The sequence below is a fragment of the Meles meles genome, chromosome 19, assembly GCF_922984935.1.
Source record: "Meles meles chromosome 19, mMelMel3.1 paternal haplotype, whole genome shotgun sequence".
Taxonomy (NCBI): domain Eukaryota; kingdom Metazoa; phylum Chordata; class Mammalia; order Carnivora; family Mustelidae; genus Meles; species Meles meles.
This window is the reverse complement of record NC_060084.1, coordinates 41957642-41978252: the sequence shown is the minus strand read 5'-3', so window position 1 is coordinate 41978252 and position 20611 is coordinate 41957642. Positions and strand designations below refer to the sequence as shown.

The window sequence follows — 20611 nt, the reverse complement described above, 5'->3', positions numbered from 1 at the left end:
TTTCACCTTCCTCTCTCCTCTGGCCTTCTGTTTGGTAGTCTTTCCTTCTGGCTTAGACAAGTGTACCTGGTTCACTATATAAGTTGAGTTCTTGCTAAAGCAGACTCGGAGACAAAGTTGCCAAGACAGAGTTTTCATTTGGGATGTGATTTCGGGGTGAACAAGTGAGAACCTGGGAGGGAGAAAAGCCATGGCTGTGAGCAACTAGGTCCCAGAGCTAGTGGGACCCCTCTCAGAAACCGTGTGGAACTTACCTCAGAACTGACCCACTAGAGATCAAGGAGGTTGTGTATTTTTAAAAGGTTTCTCTGTGTATATTAACTACCCTCTCCCCTTTCCGAATGAGCTTGACCATGACCCACCAAGCTTCCACGTGGTAGAGAAAGCTACCAAATGGTAAAGAGAGATACAAGTGTTTGAGAAGGCAGTATGTCTGCTGGGACGTGATGGGGGAGACTGTCCACTTAACTCAGGTAAGCCTAGGTGAAAATAGGATAGGGGCTCTCATGATTATGGAGAAAATAAGTCAGAAGTAAATATGAAAAGATAAATCTGGCTTTTACCTCCAAATCCTAAATTTGGATATCAAAGCTGTAGGGTATCCTATCATGATATTTCCCCCAACAATAGATTAGATAAAGATTGTATAGTTTGGAGGAAGGAAGTGAGAGGGAAGGGAGCACATGGACGACACTGAGAGTTTCCACTGGTGCGCAGTAGTCCTCAGAGAGCTCTGTGGAAGTCGAGCGACAGCAAGTCTATTATGTATGTTGTGAGGACAAACTGTCACTCATCTCTTCCTCATCTTTGGATAGGGCACCCATCATACCCGTACACTCATCTGTAGGTCAGAGTACTTATCCAAGACATTGTGCCCATCCATTTTATCTGGGTGGCTAGTACGTTTTCGGTAGCCCTGGAGAGGGGAGAGGAGTGGCACTTCTCTGATTCCATGCACTTGGAGTGCAGATTCTCTGCCTACAACCTCCCTGTGTCCCCCTCCTTCCACAGAGGCAGGGACTCGTGCCCCATTTTAGAAGCAGCCTCTACCCATGACGTAGAGTGGAATGAAGGGTGAGGGCAGTCCCAGAGTCCTATCTCATCCTGAGCAAGGTAGCCTTCCCTTGACACCTACCAAGCTCACATCACAAGGAGATGAGTGACTGTCAACATGTCCAGCTCAGGGAATATTCCATAGGCTCCTTGCCATGAGGATCACAGAAACACTGATCCTGAGAGGGTACCTGTGGCGAATGCCGGGTCTTTTCTCAGGTAGCTCTCAGTGGGTTGTTACTGAACTGTAAGAGAGTGGTGGGGGTTAGGCATGAGAGGGTTCCAGAATCATGGCTATGGAGCAGAGGCACAGGAGGAGTTCTAAAGCTCCCAGAAACCCAGCTCTGTATGTAAGACCCACCTTGTCGTGACGTAGGTGGAGGCAGCTCAGCCCACCATTGCACAGTTGGGATGAGAATAAATTGAGGCACAAGAGGCAATTTCTTGGTTGTAGCCAGGCTCAGCCCTTATACTGTAACCAAGAACCATACCTTTGTTCTTCTCCTCCATAAGTTGCCTGGGGCCCCTTTGTACCAATTATTTTACTCTGCACCCACCACGGCCATGGAAATGGAGGTGTTGTTCCCATTCTTTAGATGTAAATCAGAGGCCCAGGGAGCTAGAATAGGGGCACAGGCACAAGTGAGTTTGTAAACCCAGCCTTTCCAGCAGCTTTGGACGCCTCCGTTTCCTTACTTGGAAGACTATGAGGATCACTCAACACTCATAGTCATCACCCATTTCGCAAGGTCGTCGGGAGGCTGAAATCCAGTAGGTAATGCATGTGACCTGTGGGTCCTGGTCCACAGAAGTGCTCAGACACTCTAGCTGTGTTAGTGTCTTCTTCCCCATCTTCCACGCCCTGTACCAATATCTCGAGGGCATTCACATCCAGCCCCCATCAGAAGTCACAGGTGTGCTCCATGCAGTAGCCCCCCACCCCACCCTCCAGAGATCCCAGGCTCCAGCCCAAAGAATAAGCCCTTGCTGGTGAATTGCAAGGCATTATTGGAATCTTCCAATCAAGATAGCTGAGCATGGCAGGTTGCCAAGACTACTTAGATGACGCAGATGGCTTCTTGAGGGCTCCTGGCAAGGATGGCTCATTAACACAAAGGACTTGAGTAGGTTGTTTCCTAAATGGGCTTGTGAGGTTGTGAGTTTGAGCCCCCCATTGGGTATAAAGATTATTTAAAAATAAAATCTTTAAAAGAGGGGCACCTGCGTGGCACAGTCCATTAAGCATCTGACTCTTGGTTTCAGCTCTGGTCTGATCTTGGGATCGAGGTCTGCACAGAGCCCTACATCGGGCTCCGCACTCAGTGTGGAATCTGCCTGAGTTTCTCTCTCCCTCTCCTCTGCCTCTCCTCTCTGCTCTCTCTCTCTAAAATAATCTTTTAAAAAGAATGTTTAAAAGAAAAGGGCCTGAAACCCAATGAGGCCTTAAAGGGTAGGAGACAGACAGCAGCACGCAAAATATTGGGACGCTTCTGGGAAGGAGCCTGATGCCTTATTTGGAGTGTGGCTCTTGGATCTGAGCAAGTAAAGGCGGATTCTTCTCAATCTTGTGCACGGGAGTACCCAAAGGTGTGCCTGAGATGCTCCCATGGAGCTTGCTCCAATAGAGCAAAAAGGAGGAAGGACTCACTTGTCCCATCTAGAGGGATGGTGTCCTGGGGCAGGACAAAATGCAGTTGCTGAGAAGGTCTTGCCAGTATTCCAGATGAGTCTGTGATGTGTCTAGGAGATGGCGGGGACTGCAGTGAACCTGTAGCAAGGAATGGTTCCAAGTCTGTTTCCTCCTGCTACACTCACAGGCCCAGGGCTGAAGCAGGGCTCTGTGCCCAACCAGTGTGACAACAGTAGAGAGAGGATACATTCTAGTTCTCGTCTGGGGACATCCCAGGTACAGAGAGCAGGGGGCCCTTTGGAGCATGTGTCCTGGCCTGTAAGCCACAGAATAACCCCCTGGATTCTATAGGAAGAGGAATAATGAGGGCTTTAGGGAGGCATGTGCAAAGGGTTGGGGGTGCTAGGATAAAGTTTGGACAATGGAACTGGGCAGGGGTAAGAGTCTGAAGAGGATCTGTTGAGGCTGGAGTGAGGAAGGCCAAGGGTCAGCGTAACACACTGGACTGGTGGTGTCCTGGTGACTCGTGGAAGCTGGAGGGTCTCGGGCTAGTGGCCTGGCAGAGCTGAACAGTCAGGACCTTCCCAAGTGGTCAGACGCCATGCTGAGTGTCTCTTCCTGGTCTTTTCCGACACCGCTGGTATCTGTCCCATCCCTCTGCCTCTTCATTCTGCAAGCTTCTTTAACCTCCAAGACTCTCAGGGACGTGCCATGGAGAGCAGCGCCGTGGGTTCCCTCCACCACCGTCTTGGGAAGACCAGGTTCCCCAGAGAGATCCCAGAGCCGGGGACACATACAGTCAGACCCACAAGCACATCAGGCACATGCTCCTTATCTTCTGGGGGTCATTTTCTCCTCAAAGCAGTGCTTCCGTTTTCTGGCATTTGTAACATCATTGAGTTGGCCTGCGACATCGCCACTACATCAGCATTACTGAGCAGGGGTGACAATCAAGATGACACAACCATTCCTCTACCCAGCCGGGCAAATGGCAGAGTCTGGGCCACAAAGACAAGGTGTCAGCCTCTTAAGACACAGTCATCAAAACTCACTCATTCCCTCCTCCTAACATGCTCAGAACCAGCCTGAGAAGGTTTCCAAAAGCCTGGAAAAGCCGTGTCTCCAGCCACCTGCTCCTGTGGGAGGGGAGAAACAAGGTGACAGAGGCAGCAGAAAGAACGCCAGCCAGCTTCAGGGGGCACATGGCAGGGGCTCCCCACACACCATGGGACTCTTTTCTACCAACTGTTAGTCCCACAGTGGGCCAGAAGTCTGTGCCATGGGTCTTCCAAGAGACATATACTTGGAACTGCCCAGGACTGCAGAGGAAGACATACATGCTGGGAATACGATAGGTCAAAAATAGCACTGGGTCGGGTTTCTTCATTTTGAGGACCTAGGGTCAACTGGGATGGTATCCATAAGGGACAGAAGCAAAGGAACCCAACTGGGAAAAGAGCCCGGAAAGAGGAAACCAGGAAGGACTGACAGGCAAGGCAGAGGACCAGAGTACAGGGTGGCCAAGGGCCCAGTCCTGGAGTCTGGCTCCTCTGTTGGCTTTAACACTTTCCAGCTAGCCATGTGGTCGTGGACCAGTCACCCATCTCTCTGAGCAGGTTTCCCCATTTAGACCATGAGGACAACGCAGCATCCATCCCCCAGCCTTGTTTGCAGGGCTCAGTAATATAATGCACAACGAGTCTAGCAGCCTAATCCTAACCACAGTATAAGCCCGCGTATCTGCGAAGTAAACACTCAGTGGCATTTTATGTGATTATTAGAGGAATGAAGGTAAGCAGTCCTTGATCTGTAGGCTCTCTCTCTCTTGGAGCATGGGTACCAAATCAGGGTGGTTTTTTTTTTTTTTAAAGATTATATTTATTTATTTGACAGAGATCACAAGTAGGCAGAGAGGCAAGTTGGTGGGGGGGGGGGGGAGCAGGCTCCCTGCTGAGCAGAAAGCCTGATGTGGGGCTCGATCTCCGGACCCTGAGATCATAACCTGAGCTGAAAGCAGAGGCTTAACCCACTGAGTCACACAGGTGCCCCCCAAATCAGGCCTTTTTGCATGATGTCCACATCAGCCTCTCTGGATAGGACCCTGATGACATTGTTTTCAACTTTATTGACTTCCAGGAAATTGAGGGTTTTTGTAAAGGTCTCACAGCCAGTAAATATCAAGGGGAGGCTGGAGCACAAGCTCTCTTAACCTTCAGTTCAGGCCCTGCCCTGCTTTCATCATAATCTCTGTTCTTGACCTGCTCAGTGGTCTCTATGAGCCAATCTCCTGAGCCTATCACAGGAGACTGACTTCTCCCCTACATGCTGTCCCAGAAGTTCTGGTGGCCCAGACTGAGTCCTGCCACCTGGTTTTTCTGATACAACATCAAATCAGAACTGAATTGATCAATGTCCTGATAGTCTGGGAGTCTTACTCAGCTCAGTGACCCTGAACAGCACTCAGGTGCTCCTTGCATAGAGTAGGACCCCAGAAGAAGCAGGGGGTGCGAGTACCTTATAGTCAATGCTTTCTCCTTCACCCCGCCCAGGAGAGGCTGCTGTGAGTGGAACCTCAAGCGGGTACGGGTCCTTAACAGCATCTAAGAGATCTCAGCTGCCTAGAGTAGGAAGTAGAGCCATGGCTCAGCCGGTGAGGACATTCTTAGAGAACCCCAAATGCTACCCGCCTCATGAAGTGAACTTTTTTTTTTTTAATAGCTCTTGCCTTGGCCTTTTGTTATTGCTACCTAAATCCCAGAAAACAGATGCTAGGAAGCATCTCAGCTGGGACAAGCAAGGTTATTAGCAAAATCTATGGCATGGAAAGTGTAAAATTCTCAAGGATGGTGTATCCCAAACCAGATGTTCTAACACCCTCTAGGAAAGATATCCTCATCATGATCCCCTGGCTGGCTCCTATAAGGGCCCACTTAGCCAAGAGAGAGCCATTTTGTTGTTTATGCAGTAAACTTAGATTGACCCTGCCCCTCCCAGAGGAACTTACTTAAAAGCAAGTCCGGGAAACCAGTCCCAGGTAGCAAAGCCCAGATACAAGGGCAGGTCAGGCCAGGTGGAAACATCCAATCAGTGGGACGCCCATACTGTCTCCCGAGCTACCAAGGGGAGTGGGCCCCACCTTTTGGGTGCCAATTCTGACCAAGATGATAAGCTCGTTCAAATGTCTACTAGGGTAAATTGAAATTCAGTTGGTCACCTAGCATGACTGTGCAGCTTTCTCTGTGTGTTGCAATCTCATTGGCCACCTGTGTGTGGCCAGGCTCAACCACATGGCCTTTGCTCTATATAAGTTAGTCGGCAAGGCAGGGAGAAGTCACCTCTCTGTAAGAGACAGCCCTGACCGGTCAGTTTGATTCTCGATGCTTGGTGCAAAATAAAGCTTTGCTTGACCTTCGCTTTGTATCAGTCTCGCTCCTTTGATCACGGACCCATTATTGGGGACCTAACAGCTCCCATCATCTGGGAGGGGACTTTCAACACAGACATCGTGAATGAGCAGTTCCGGCTCTGGATCACGACCATGGGATCGACTGTATTTTCTGTGAGGTCCTACACAATCCTCCTGAAGCAGTTCTTGTAGTCCGCCAAGATGTACTTACTGGTGGGACCCAGGGTGAACTACTGTATCTTCACTGACAAGCCATTGTATGTTTCTCATCTCAGCCAACAGAAAGGGAAGCAGATAATAATCCTTGAGGCCCTGAGCTATGCCCGTTGGCAGGACGTCTCCACGCACCCATCAGCAATTTCTCCCAGAGGCGCTTCCGGTGGGAGGTGGCTTATCTCATTCTGTGGACAAGGACATGAGGTATAGCGACCACGTGGGCGTAGAGATCCTCATCTCCCTGTTGGGGACTCTCTATCTCGCCTACCTTGGGCTCGATCGGACAGACTGCCCCTATGAACGCCGGCCTCAGTCACAAGTCCATATTCCCGAAGATGAGGGGACTTTTATTACATAGGGGTCTTATTTGGGGCATCAGTGTCAGAGGTTTACAGGCTCACCAGGGACTGCCACAAAGCCAGGACGGTGGACCAAGCCAACCACATCGAGGCCGTGTGGCATGATGAGAGCCGTCTGAACAAATACCTCCTTTCCCAAGAGCTCTCCAAGGTACTCTCTTCCAGGTGGCAGAATCCGCGAATGGGTTATTCGAAAGCCGGGCAACTGATTTTCTCCAAATTCATAAAGCAGAAAAGACTTAAAGCCTTGAAGATGAATTACAGCCTGAGAGCATGGTGAGCAAAACTTCCAGGAAGGGCTCAGAGACAAGCGAGGCTCAGCTCCCTGAGTCTTCCTCCTGGCATGCTACTCCTCACTAAAAGAAGTTTTAGCATGAAGGGTAGACTCTGCTGCCCTTTTGGTGCCTGCCTGAGGCCTAGAAGCACACCTCTGAACTTAGGCCTAACGCCATCCCCTCCCCTGTCCTCCTGAGACCACCAAACACACACATTTAAGCTGGTTCTTGGATTCAGGTACAAAGTCCCAGAGTGGCCGCCACCCTTAGCTTCTCACTGTGGGCTCCCACCGCCCTTTCAGATTGACCAGGGGGTGGTCCCATCCTGTCCTGACAAAGGATCAGAAATGAAACTTTTCCAGCTCTGCCAGGCGACAAGGGAAGAGGGGTGCAGACCCAGGAGCCTGCAAGCATGCCAAGTGAGGGGCAGGACAGGGGTGACCCAGGCCCAAAGGGGAACACTGGAGGGCATCCGAGGGGGGGCGGGGAGCGGAGGGGAGGTGGGGGGTGGCTGCAGAAGCTGCGGGGAAGAGCCTCCTGTGTGCGAGGAATCCCTGGACTCAGTAGAAAAGTCAGCGAGGTGTCCTAGCACCAGAGCTAGCTCGGTGGCCGGCACACCCTTCCCCAAGGCTCTGAAGGGCCACCGGCCACGGGGACAGAGAACCGGCGCGCAAAGGGCTGGCTGGAGGGAAAGGCAGCAAGGGCAACGGGCAAGGACAACGGTGCGGGTCCGCGGGACTCGCTCACCTGGAGCCTCACGCACCGGCCGCAGTTGGTGGCACCCGGTGACGCGCGCGCTCCTTGGGGACCGTCCGGGACAGCGGGGATGGCTCCCGGAAAGCGGCCCGGCCTCCTGGGCGTCTGGCAAGGGACAGCCGCCTGGCGTCTGGGCCCTGGGTCTTCCGTTCTCTCCCTCGGGTCCCCGAGGGCAGTACCGGTCGCCCGGAGTACCAGGGCCGCGACCTTCTGAGCGAGGAGCTGACTCCGCGGCAGTGCCGGATACAACCTGATGCCGGGGAAGGTGGGGGTCGCAGGCCGGGGGGACTGGGGGGACCCAGGGCTCCAGGGAGGCGGCGGCAGGGGCAGTGCCCGGGGTGCGGGGCGGGGGCTGGGGGCGGGCCGGCGAGGGACCCGGGACAGAGCAGCAGCGGGCGCGAGGGCCGCCAGCCGCGTCCTTCCAACCGCCACTGACTACAGCCGCTGTGCCAGCCCCCCGCCGCCGCCCGCGGGGAGCTCAGGGACTGGCCCCCAACCTCTGGGAGTCTCTCTGGGTCGCCCCCTCGGTGGCCGCCCTGGGAAGGCCCGAGCCCGCAATAGGAGCAGCGCCCCTGGGCTGGCTTCCCAGGCAGCGCCCTGGGGTTCTGACGCGCCTCGAGGCTGCGCCCCACATCACCCTTTCCTGGCGGCCAGAGCCTCTTCTCTTAGCTGTACAGGTTTGGCCAAACCATATGGAAGGCCTAGAACTTTCCTCAGCTCACACAGGCGGTAGTGGCCCTGCCAGGGCTTGACCCAAGCTGTCTGATTCTACAGATCAGCCTGGACCCACCAGACCCTGGTGAACCCCCATCACTTACACACCAGGTGGTCCTTTTTTTTTTTCCCTAGTCCTTAAGGTACTTGGCTAGGGGGCTCAACTCCTAAGTGGGCCTTGACCACACCGGGCCTCAGGCTATGCGAGGATGTGGGCACGGACCACAGCTGTCAGCACATCTCCATGGCAGAGCTCTCTTGTGGTTGCGTCTTGCAGCAAACCACAGGGCTGGCTGGGAGCTGTCTTCCCCCAGGGCCGGGGTGGGGGAGGCCCATCAGGTGGGCACAGGATCCCCTGCCCTGAAAACGCTTATGCCCCAAGGGCACCAACATTTCGCAGAATAACCCCATAGACGAGGTTGCAGAGTCCTAGTCAAAATGGACAATTGGCCAGTATTAACTTCTCTAGACCACAAACACGGTATGCATCTCCATAGATGAGGTCTTTCTAAATTTCTCTCGGCAATATTTTGCACTAGCAGCCAACACCGACGCCTCTGGGTCAGATTCAACCCATAGCCTGTTTTTGTAAGATGAGAGAGCAAAGAACCATGCCTTGAGTTTCTCATTCTTTTCCCTCTGCGGAGAGTAACAGCGGTCAGCATGGCACCGCCGGGCATTTCTTATCTCGGGAAGACTTGGCAGCTGACTACACAGCTGTCTGTGAATGATCTCCCAGGTCCAAGGACAGGAGACACACACCAGGTGGGTGCAGGATCTAGCCTGGCTTAAGAGCTTTACCCAAGGGCAACCCACATCCCTTATAATAATTCCACGGCCCATCGTTCAGGGTCCTGACTGAAATGGACGATGTAGCAGTGTGACCTTTTCCAGAGCATAAGTAGGATATATGGAACTGTACATATATTATACGCATACGTTACACACGTGTTGGTGTTTTGTAGCACATGGACAAAGTTGCCTTTTGTATGTCAGCCTTGACACAGGAAACTGGCTCACCTCATTGCTTCCTTCTGGGAGCTTCTTTGTAAACGTGTAGATTGGGTTTCCTACATGCACAATCATGTTCTCTATAAGAAAGGCACTTTGCTTCTTTTTAAACGTGTATGTCTTTGAGTAGTTCCATTTGCCTTTGACATTAGCTCCAAGATCCAGGAAAATACTGAGTGGAGACAAACGGAGACAAAGGACATCTTTCCCAGTTTCTGATCAGAGGGTAAAAACATCCAGTGTGTCGTGAATTGAGTTTTCTGGTAGATGTGCTTTATCACACAAGTGAAACTCTCCCATTCCTACCTTGCTGAGCCTTTTCCTCTGAAAGGGGAGTCAGTTTTATCAATTGCTTTCCCCACAACCATTGAGAGGATCCTACGACTTTCCCCCCCAGTCTCTTAATCTGATGATCATACATTAATGCATTATTAATCACTCAAAGCAACCTTACATTCTTGAGAAAAAGCCCACTTAATCATCCTTGTATATTTGGGAGGAGTTGACTTCTGAGAAGGTTATCAAAGATTTCTAGGACCATCAGAGGTATTCTCCTGTCCTTTTGTTTCTGGTGAGTTTTGGGCTGAGGCTAACTAACACTGGGTTCCTAGAGTGGGTTAGCAAGAGTTGCCTCCTTGTCTATTTTCTGGAAGAATTTGTGTAGCATTGTTAAATAATGTCATTAGAGGTTTTCTAGAGTTCATCAGGGAAAAACACAAAACATTTGGAGGCAGAAATGTCATCCTTGCAAGGGGCTTCTGGTCCTTTGTTACCATTTTCCTGTCTTCCAGATGGGTTGTCCTAACCCCTCTGATGTTCATAAAATTTGAAATCTCTTTTTACTTCTCCTTCAGTCATAGTAGGGGTTTGTGAGCTTTATCAGTCTTTTAAATTCCTCTCTCGGCTTAGTTTTCAGCGCTGTGTAATTTCAGTTTCTTATTTTGGATCTTATTTAAACCAATGGCTCTTGTCTAAGGATGGAAACTTGAACCACTATTTTTCATTCTTTCTTACTTTTTCATATAAACACATGAAACTACAAAGTTTCCTGACATACTTCGCCTTAGCTGTGTCTCACAAATTTTTACTTTTTCATTTTAATTATCATTTACTTTATTTTCCCATTTTTTTCTTATTCCCCTTGACTCATTGGCTCTGAAAGAGTATGTTTTGCTTTATGTTTGGGATTTGAGGATGCTCTACTCATCTTATTATTGATTCTACTTTAATCCGATTGTGATTAGAGAGAATATTCTTCATGGTGGGCACTGGGTCGTGACTGCTCTTCCTTCCCTGCCTTTTTACATGGTTTTTCCCTGACCTGAAAATAGCCCTTCTCTATCAGGCCACTTGGTTCTTCTTGAATGTAATTAAAGTTCCATCCCTCCCACCCTTGGTTTTATGTCCTTCCTACCAGCTTTGAAATCCCCACCAGTCTCCCCTCCTCTGTAAAATTTGGTTTATTCATCAGACTCTCTCAATATCGTAAATTCCTGGGCAGCAAGAGACGCCTTTAAAGTCTGCGTCATGAGGGTGTGCCACAGTGTCAAGTGTAGGGTCAGCCCCAAATAAACGTTCGATAAAAGAACAGGTAAGAAGCTGAGGGAAAGGCCACCCTTTTTGCTTTTCCCATCTTACCGTGGTTTTATGGGCTGCAAAATGAGTTAGAAAAGATTCTGTTTTCAGTAGTAAAGTCTAGTGGAGACACGGTGTGACTCCAAGGCCAGCCAAGCTTGAGTGATGTTGTAACTCTTACAATTTGATATATCAGAGGGTTCGACGGGAGGAAGACTTGCTTTTCAAAATAGAACCTACCCAGCTGCTGACCGCATTAATGTACAATCACCATATTAAGAGACTGAAAGGACCTATTTAGCCGGAGCGATTCCATCTTGGTTAAATAGCCATTTTGTTGTTTGTGTAACACTTTAACTGACCCTGCCCCCCACCCCCAGAGAAACTTACTTAGAAGCAAGTCTGGGAAACCAGTAAAATATGGTCAGCCAGTTCCTAATAACAGAGCCCAGAATACAAGGCCAGTTCAGCCAGTTCCTGATAACAGAGCCCAGAATACAAGGACCAGTCAGGCCGGGTGGAGACATCCAATCAGTAAAAAGCACACATATTGTCTCCCTAACCACCAAAGAATGTAAACACCACCTTTAGGGCACCAAACTTGAGTGCCAATTCTGACCAGAGTAATAGGTTAGTTCAAATAGCTACTAAAGGGTAAATTGTAACTCAATTGGCCTCCTGCGTGTGACCTAACATGACTATGCAACTTTCTGTGTATGTTACAATCTCACTGGCCATCTATGTGTGGCCAGGCTTTTGCTCTATACAAGTTAGTCTGTGAGGCTGGGAGGGGTTGCTCTCTTCAGAGAAGGCCTAGCCAGTCATTCTGACTTCTAATAATTAGCATAGAATAAAGCTTTGCATAACTTTAACTTTGTTTCAGTCTCGTTCCCCTGGCCAATCAGTCTGACTTCTAATACTCATCATAAACTAAAGCTTTAAATAACTTTCACTTTGTCTCAGTCTCCTTTCATTTAATAACGGACCTAACAGAGACTAAGGGGGAAAGCCATAGGATCCCCTCTTGGTTGTGGGAAAAGCAATTGACAAATTGACTCCCCTTTCAGAGGAAAATGCTCAGTCAGATGCTTTAAAGCAGCACGAGAACAATATCTATATATCGATCCTTGACTGAAATTTTTCAAAAATTATAAAACAGACTTGAGTTTTTCCTTTTCCCCAACAAGCCAGTCCTCCCTGGGTGGTGTGTGAATGTGTGTGGATGCTTGGCCTAGTCCAAGTGAACGAGGACACTGAGCTACTTTCCACAGACTACAGTGGTACAGCGAGGCTGGCTTACACAGCAAGGCTGGTATGCCACGGAAGCCAGGCAGCCGGGGAGAAACACAGAAGGAAGAGGTGTAGGAGAGCCATGCCCCGTGTCCGCCCCGACACCTCGCTTCCCCCCGGGCTGCTGCCCCTGACACAGCAGGTGCAGAAGTCAGCTCCTGCTGCCTTAGCGGCACTGCCTCTGCAGCCTACTTCCTGGGCCACGGAAGCTTTGCACAGTGAAGTTTGGCTCAACACGTTGCCACTTGTACCGGTCAATTCTGCTTCCCTCATCGAGTTGAGGAAGCCAAACACATCGGCCGAGGCCCGATTAACAAGAACAACGTACGTCCCTATGTGTTCTGAGACCGCAAGGTCAGGGCCCAGTGAAGCCAACAGGGAGGAGGCCCGGGGCAGCTGTAGGCAGCAGTGGGTGTCCTGCCAGTTCTAAGACTCGAGGAAAACCGGCCTAGAGCTCGAGTCTTCCAGGCCAAGAGTGGAAAGCAGAGTGTTGCACGGTTGGTATTTACGGATCTCTCCCTTCTCTCCACAGTGCACCTTTCCAAGCCAGTGTGACCTCCGACCAGTGCCATCGGACCCACAGGCACGGGAACATGCACAAACACCCTGAGCTGTTGGGCCTCTGGCTTGCTCTAGGAAAACAGAAAACAGCTTCAGTTTGTTTGGTGGAACTAGATGCCCCTGAGCCTGTGTCCAGGAGAGCAAACGCAGGAGTGAGGGCCCGTGGCTGCCGCCATGTGCAGAGGAGGCTTTTGCTTCCTAGTTGCCGAGATCCCGGTTCTTGCAGGAGAAGATGACCCGCGGGTTGGTGGTCCCACCCTCGTGTCCACAAGGAATCCCCGGACAGACGACAAGGCTGCCGCAAGGCAAAGCTGCTCCTTGCCAGACCCGCTGAAGAGGGACCTGTGATCTGGTCGACAGGAGGCAAATGAGGCCCTGAAGCTCAGGAATTTTCTCAGTCGTGTGGGCTCCTACAAAGTCAAGGGGGACATCCCAGTTGGGAAGGCCCCAGCGGACTGAATGAAGGCCAGGCCCCAGGTGTCTTCCTTAAAGTGACGTTGTCCCATCTGACTGCAGCCACGTGCTCTGGCCATGAGCCTCCCCAGCCGCTGCGAATGCTGGCGGAACGGGGAGTGTGCCCAGCCACAGCTCACGTGCTGTCGCCTCCCACGGCGCTCCCTGTCCCCTGCCCGCTCGGACGCCAGGTGCCCAGAATGTGTTCACGGACAGTCTCTTCTCCAGCCACACCCATGGTGCCAGCCCCTCTGACAGCAACAGAGGTGCCCTGGCCCGGTGGCCCGGAGGCGTCTGGTAGAAGCAGAAACAACAGTGTCCTCAGGCCCAGCTTTCTTCCCTTTCGTGGTTGCTTTTCTACCTGGAACAGTTTGGCTCTGGCCAGACAGGTCCCCAGGGCACTGAGCAGACACAGGAAGGGAACACAGCTTCTCCACCCCAGTTCTCGTCCTGGTCCCTCTCACTGGAACTCTCCCTGTGCCCTGGATGAGTGGAGCGGGGGGCCAGGCTGCAGGTGGGAGGAGACGGAGCTCAGAGCACAGGTGTGGTGTGGCCGCTCTCCCTGCGGCTGAGGGCTTTGGCTGATGGCTTCCAGGTGACGGGAACTCCAGGACGAGCACCAAGTATCCTCTGTCGTGTCTGTTGTCAGCGATGGTTTCTCTGCTGGAGAGACCAGTGTGCTTGGCCTGGAGATTCCAGCTGGTGTGACTTTGGACAGGAAGGACTGTGTCTCCCAGGGGAGGTTCTCTGTCTCCAGGTGAAACGGAGGCTCTGCAGGCTGGCAGGACTCTGGGGTTCCGGTCTCAGATTCCCCCAGCATGAGCTTAGGTCCGGAGTGTCCCCCTCGGCCCTGCACTAAGGCAGAGTGCTTCAGTCCTGGAGCTGGGGCCTGCGGGAGCACCCTGGCCCTAGAACAGTCTTTAGCCAAGGAACCCGCAGATGTCTTGAAAGGAAATGGTCTAGAGTCATGTTAGCAAAGCTGAGCCTTGCCGAGTGCCGGGCATCCCGATGACGGCCCCACTTCTGCAGATGACGCTGGCTGCCGAGATGCCAAAGGTGGGACATGGGAGTGTCCCATGTGCAGAAACTGACTGAGCTCTGCTCCCACTGGGTGCCTGGGTTTCCGCAGAGGTTCAGACTGCCGCCTGTGCTGCGAGGCCAGGTTTCCCAAAGGGTGAGAGGTAGCAAAGCAGCCGGTGCGGGGTTGGGGGGAGGCCGTCAGGGGGAGCCTGGGAAGGGGCCTGGTAGCCATATCAATTTCATCGGAGTCAAAGGCAGGCCTGGATGCCCAGCTGGCTGCCGTTCTGCCAGGCTGGAAAGCAGGCTACTGCAACTGCAGGGATGGACCAGCTAGTAAAGTCGGGGGTACTGGGGAGGGTGACTCTGCTCCTGCCCATCAGGGACCCCACATGTGATGGAAGCATGGCTCCCGGGCTCAGGGAGAGGTTCAGACTTGGGGTCAGGCTCCTGATTATACAGCAGGTGGACTGGTGGAGACTGGACGGGTTCCACCCTGGCGGGTCCCAGTTGATGAGGAAGTAACAATGGATCCTTAGGGAAAGCAGAAGGCACAGGCTGGGAATGGGGAGCTGAGCCCATGTGGTGACACCCAGTTCCAGAACACGCGGGGAGGTCACCTGTCCGGAGGTGCTGACTGCCCCAGGGGAAGAGAGGGGGAAGCAGGGCTGGTTGGGCCAGTGAAAACTGAGGCGCTGGTGGAAGTGGAGGAGGGACACGGGTCTGGATGAACGGGTGGATGGCCCCGGCTTGGGGAAAGGCGCTGGGTCAGGAAGGGAAGCTTGCTTTAGATTGCCCATGAAGAGCTGTGTTTGCCCTCTGATCCCGGGAACCCGGTATGTTGTTTGGATGTGCCACTGACTGCCTACTCCTCCACGGAAAACTGTGCTGTGGAGCCCGACGCTTGTGACTCATCACTGGAATGTGTGACAGGAAAGGACTGTCCAGTAAAGAGGCAGAAGCAAGGGCACCAGAGGGCAAAGCGTGGGGCTGATGGCCCTTCTCCAGTCCCTTTGGGATTTCTGCCCCTGGTTGTAGGGCTTGGGGACTGGCCCTCCTTCCCCCCCACCCCTCCCCCCGCATGTCGGCACACTCAGGACTGCTGATGCTTGTTGCCAGCATCAGGGGGACCGCTGGGGCTCTGGGTCTGCGGTCTCCTCTGCACCTGGCCTGGGCCTGTAGGTGACGCACTCTGTGCCTCTTAGGTCCACTAGCCATTGCTCCCGGGGTCAGAGGAAGCAGAGCCTGCTCAGAGCCAAGCCCCAGAGCACCCCACATCTGGACGGTCTGGGGGCCTGGCTCGCTCTAGGTCAGTGCATGAGAAACGCCACCGGACCAGTTGAGGTTGGGCTCTGTTTCCAGCAGGGACAGGTGCACCCAGAGTCTGGGGATGGCTTTGCTGGATGTGTGCCAAGGGGGACAAGGAGTGACCCTGCAACACAGGGCGTGATTTTTCCCGGCCTCTTCCCTTCAGGCGGCCACCACAGGCAACACTCATTTCCCCTCACATCCTACCTTTCCTCTGTGATGGTGGGTCTGGTTTCTGGAACATCTGCTTACAAGGGAGTTGTCTGTGTCTGTTCTAGTCCTGGAGCAAGACAAGGACAGCCTTGTTGCAGCCGTGGAAAAGTGCGAGTCCCACGGGTTGCCACCTGGCCTGTAAAGTTTTCTGCAGTGGGGGCCATTGGGGTGCCCTAGCCTGCCCAGGTGCTGTATCCCACCATATCCCTCCAGGCAGCTGGCTTCTCTTCACTTCTTTTTACACATTTGACAAATGACAAATAGCACGAACCCTCGGGGTCTTCTGGAGGTCCCCACGTGGGACGGAAGGCAGGGTCTGAAGCTGGTCTGTCTGATTCCAGAGCTCATGCATGCACCCCCCGACTGGAGCCCCCTCATCATGCAGGCATCATGGATGATTATTTCTCCAGTCCCAATGCCCAGCTCCCCGGCTCCCTGTGAGGATCCCACGCTGCCCACTAGGTCTGAGTTGGCTGCTCTCCTAAGGCCCACACAGGCCATCCTGGGCTCCAGGCTGCTCCTTTAGTCTCTTACTATAGTAAATTGCACTGACTGCTTTTACAGGGCTACAGGGCTCAGGGAGTTGTACTTTCTGCTGCAAATTCCAGTTGGTCATTTTAGAGGGTCTTTTAAATTTGGTTAGGATTGATTTTCTAGTATGTTAAAGATTGTCATATCTGTGTTTGTGAGGTATAGTAATCTGCACATTTATTATATTTTGGTAGGAAGGTCGTGTTAACCTCATAGAATGGATTTGGAGAATGTGCCTCTATTGTCTGAGAGTTTGTAGGACCCTGGTAACATATCTTCTATGTGTGATGAAATTCACCAGGAGAAATCTTTGAACCTACAATTTGCTTCCTAAAAAGGTGTTTATTATCACCTCATCCTTTGAATGTCTTCTAATCTGTAGCAATGTCCCCCCTTTTCCCGGATATTGATAATATGAAATTTCACCTTTTATTTCGTGATTAATCTTAGTAGACATTTATCAATTGTATCAGTCTTCTACAAATCTAACTTATGCTTTGTTAATTTTCTGTGCTGTCTATTTTCATTTCCATACCTGTATTTGTTATCTATTTCTATTTTGTAACTAATGTGCTTTCACTTCTCTGTTTTTAGGATGGAAACTTAAATTCCTGTTTTTAGATCTTTCTTATTTTTTAATATAAACGCTTAAAGATGCAACATTCTTTTAAGCACTGCTTTAACCACGTTCTATAAATTTTGATTTATAGCCACTGGGTGGCTCAGTCTGTTAAGCATTTGCCTTCAGCTCAGGTCATGATCCTGGGGTCCTGGGATCAAGCCAGGAGTCAGATTTGGACTCCCTACTCAGTGAGGAGCATGCTTCTCCCTCTGCCTGCCGCTCCGCCTGCTTGTGCTCTCTCTCTCAGTCAAATAAATGAATAAAATCTTTAAAAAAAATTTTATTTGCTCTGTTTCAGTTATCATTCAGTTTAAGTTATTTCTAACTTTTTATTGTCCCTTCTTTGACCCATTGGTTATGTGACCATGTGTTTTCCTTTATTTCTAGATATTTGCAGATTTTCTAGATATTTTAGTTATTGGTTTCTGCTTTAATCCTGTTGTGTTCAGAGAAAAGACTATGTATGATGTTCAACTTTGGAAATTTGTTGAGACATTGTTTTTGACCCAATAAATGCCTAACTCATGAACATTCCAGATTCACTTGAAAAAGAAGTATGTTCGACCCAGCAGTTGCACTACAAGGTATTTATCCAAAGGACACAAACATAGTGATCTGAAGGGGCACATGCACCCCAATGTTTATAGCAGCAATGTCCACAGTAGCCACACTATGGATACTATGTCCATACTATGGACATACAGATGTCCATCAACGGAGGAATGGATAAAGAAGAGGTGGTATATATACACAATGGAATAATATCTAGCCATCAAAAAGAATGAAATCTTGCTATTTGCAATGATGTGGATGGACCTAGAGGGTATTACGCTAAGCAAAATAAGTTGGAGAAAGACAAGTACTATATGATTTCACCCCTATGGGAAATTAAAGAACTTAAACACATGAACATAGGGGGAAGGGAAGGGAAGGAAAACTAAAATAAGATAAAAACAAAGAGGGGGTGCCTGGGTGGCTCAGTGGGTTAAGCCTCTGCCTTCGGCTCAGGTCATGATCTCAGGGTTCTGGGATCAAGCCCCACATCGGGCTCTCTGCTCAGCAGGGAGCATTCTTCCCCATCTCTGCCTGCCTCTCTGCCTACTTGTGATCTATCAAATAAAAATCTTTAAAAAGAAAAAAAAATCTTTAAAAGGAAAAGAAAAAAGAAAAATCTGCTCCAGAACCCATACATAGGCATAGATATCTGGATATAAATAAACTGGCTGGTAAAAGGGAACATGGTGGATGGAAATTTGGAACCCGTTACTGGGTGTGACTCCCATGAATATGTGGCTTAGGAGACTTTGTAAGCAAAGTTATTAAACAATTGATCTTCAAATGGGATAATCCTGGACTATCTGGGTGGATCTAGTCTAATCTCAGGAGCCCTTAGATGCAGATTAGTTTCTTTGGCTGGTTTGTAAAAAGGAAGGAGAAGCACTCAACCCACTGTCACTGGGTCAAAAGTCAAGGAGGACACATGGAAATCGTAAGCAGGAAATGAATTCTGAAAAAATACAAAACCAAAAACAAACTGATTATGAAAGAGGGCCCAGGGCCCCAGATGAAAACTGTAACCCTGGCCAATACCTTGAGTTTGTCCCTGCGGATTTTTTATTCAGAACACCCAGCAGAGCCCTCGAACTTTTGAAGTTCAAGTGTTAACGGAACCTGGCAGCACTCGGAGACTTGGAGGATTGGAGATTTATTTAACACCAGCGGGCTCAGAGGAGAGTGATCTCCAAAGGTCTGAGCCCCGAGCACAATCAGGGAGAGTAACTTATACCCTTCTACTTCCGCATACTTGGTACTTTTGGTGTGTGTGGGGAAACAAGGTAGGGAAGAAGAACCTGGAAGGGCTTTGAGAAGGGGACTGGAATTCCCTTGCTGGTTTGGTCTGCCATCTTAGAGTACAGTTTTCCCCTTATCACAAGGGCTCAGGGACTTCAAGATGATAAACCAGTTATGGGTTTCAACCAGTGATATTGTTTTCAACCAGTGATTTTTTTTTTTTTTTGAGCACTGATAGAAAACAAATACAGGGACAGACATGCAAGAAGAGGAAAGAATTGAGACAGAAAAATGTCTGATACGGGGTGGGATCAACGTGCATAAGGAAACTGCTTCACTTTCTGTGGCTTCTTTAACTATATACATCGGGCTAAGTAAGGTATCATTTATACATGATGCCTCATTATAATATCACTCAGTTGTGAACTGGGCCCGCTACAACATCTACACATAGCCAATAATCTATACCATTGCCAGCGTCCTGGCATTAAAATGTTTTTCTTTCAGCCCATATATTTTTGGTTAGTGTATGGGTTTGCTGCAGACTTCTGTACCTATCACTGAACAGTGGGACTCTGGGTGTTTCTAGCACACGGGACTTTCAGGGCTAAAACCAAGACAGTCTGGTCAAACTGATGAGGGCTTCTGCAGGGTATTGGCTTGTGCTTTGTCTTCAGCTGGACTTCTGTTCCCTCATCAGATGGGACCGAGAACTTGCATTTTTAACAAATTCTCAGGTGATCCTAAAGTTCTACATGAGTACTTAGATGACGGTGATGATGACATGAAAATGTTTCATACCACTCTGGCCATGGAGTTTTCACAGACATACACAACAGATGAGTTTGTTACCTATAAAGCATGACCATTCTTAACTATTCACTAAGTGGAATTGGATCAGCATAAAGGTCTTCGTCCTCATCATCTTCATATTGAGTGGGATGAAGAGAGGAGAAGGAAGAGGAGGGGGAAGGTCTCACTGGCCCAGGGGCAGCAGACATGGAAAAGGTGGAAGGGGAGGCAGGAGAGGCAGGCACACTTGCTATAACTTTGTGGAACTACATCATAATTTTTGTGTGACTTTTTTGGTTTCTCATTTCTCTGAAAATGTTTCTATACTGCACCAATCCTTCTTCCCATTTGCTTTGGTTTCAGTGCCCATATCACAGAAGAGTCCCTGTCATAAAGGAAATCAAAAGCAGTCTTGAATAACACTTCTGCCTGATTTGAGTGTATTATGTAAAAATTTTAAATTCCATTAAGGAGGCTCCTTGTTGAGTCAAAGCATTATATATTTTGACAAATGTTCCCAATGTCTCTGTAAACAAGTATCAGACTCCCTGTATCAGAGGAGTGTATGCCAGATCCTTGGATGACATTGCCGATGATACTAACATAAAATAATAATAATAATCATAACGACGGCCCTAGCTCTTCTGTACTTACCATTATGTTCCAGGTCTGCTACTAAGCTCTTTTTAGTCATCTCCCACAAAAGAGGTGGTTTTAGCTCATCTACTCACTGGATTTTAAAGAGGCTGGTCCTTACCTGTTTTGGAGCATTAAAATCCTCTGGAGGGCTTATTAAAGCAAAGACATGGGGCCCTAGCCCAGAGTTTCTGATTCAGTAGGAATGAAGGGAGGCCTGTACTTGTAACAAATTCCCAGGCAATGCTGTACTGGTCTGCAGGTCGAAATCTGCTGAATAGGGAACTTTAAAAATCACTACATTCAAGAATTATCTTCAGTTTTCATTGTGAATACTGACTCCGAAAGAAGTGAGTTATCCCACTCCCCTACACAGAGAGGAAGGTCAAGGTATGCGTCACC

At 50.0% G+C, this 20611-nt stretch overlaps 1 pseudogene; it reads left to right on the top strand.

Moving 5' to 3' along the window:
- The first annotated feature begins 5526 nt into the window (after positions 1-5526).
- On the top strand, positions 5527-6944 carry LOC123930526 (annotated as a pseudogene).
- Positions 6945-20611: the final 13667 nt, after the last annotated feature.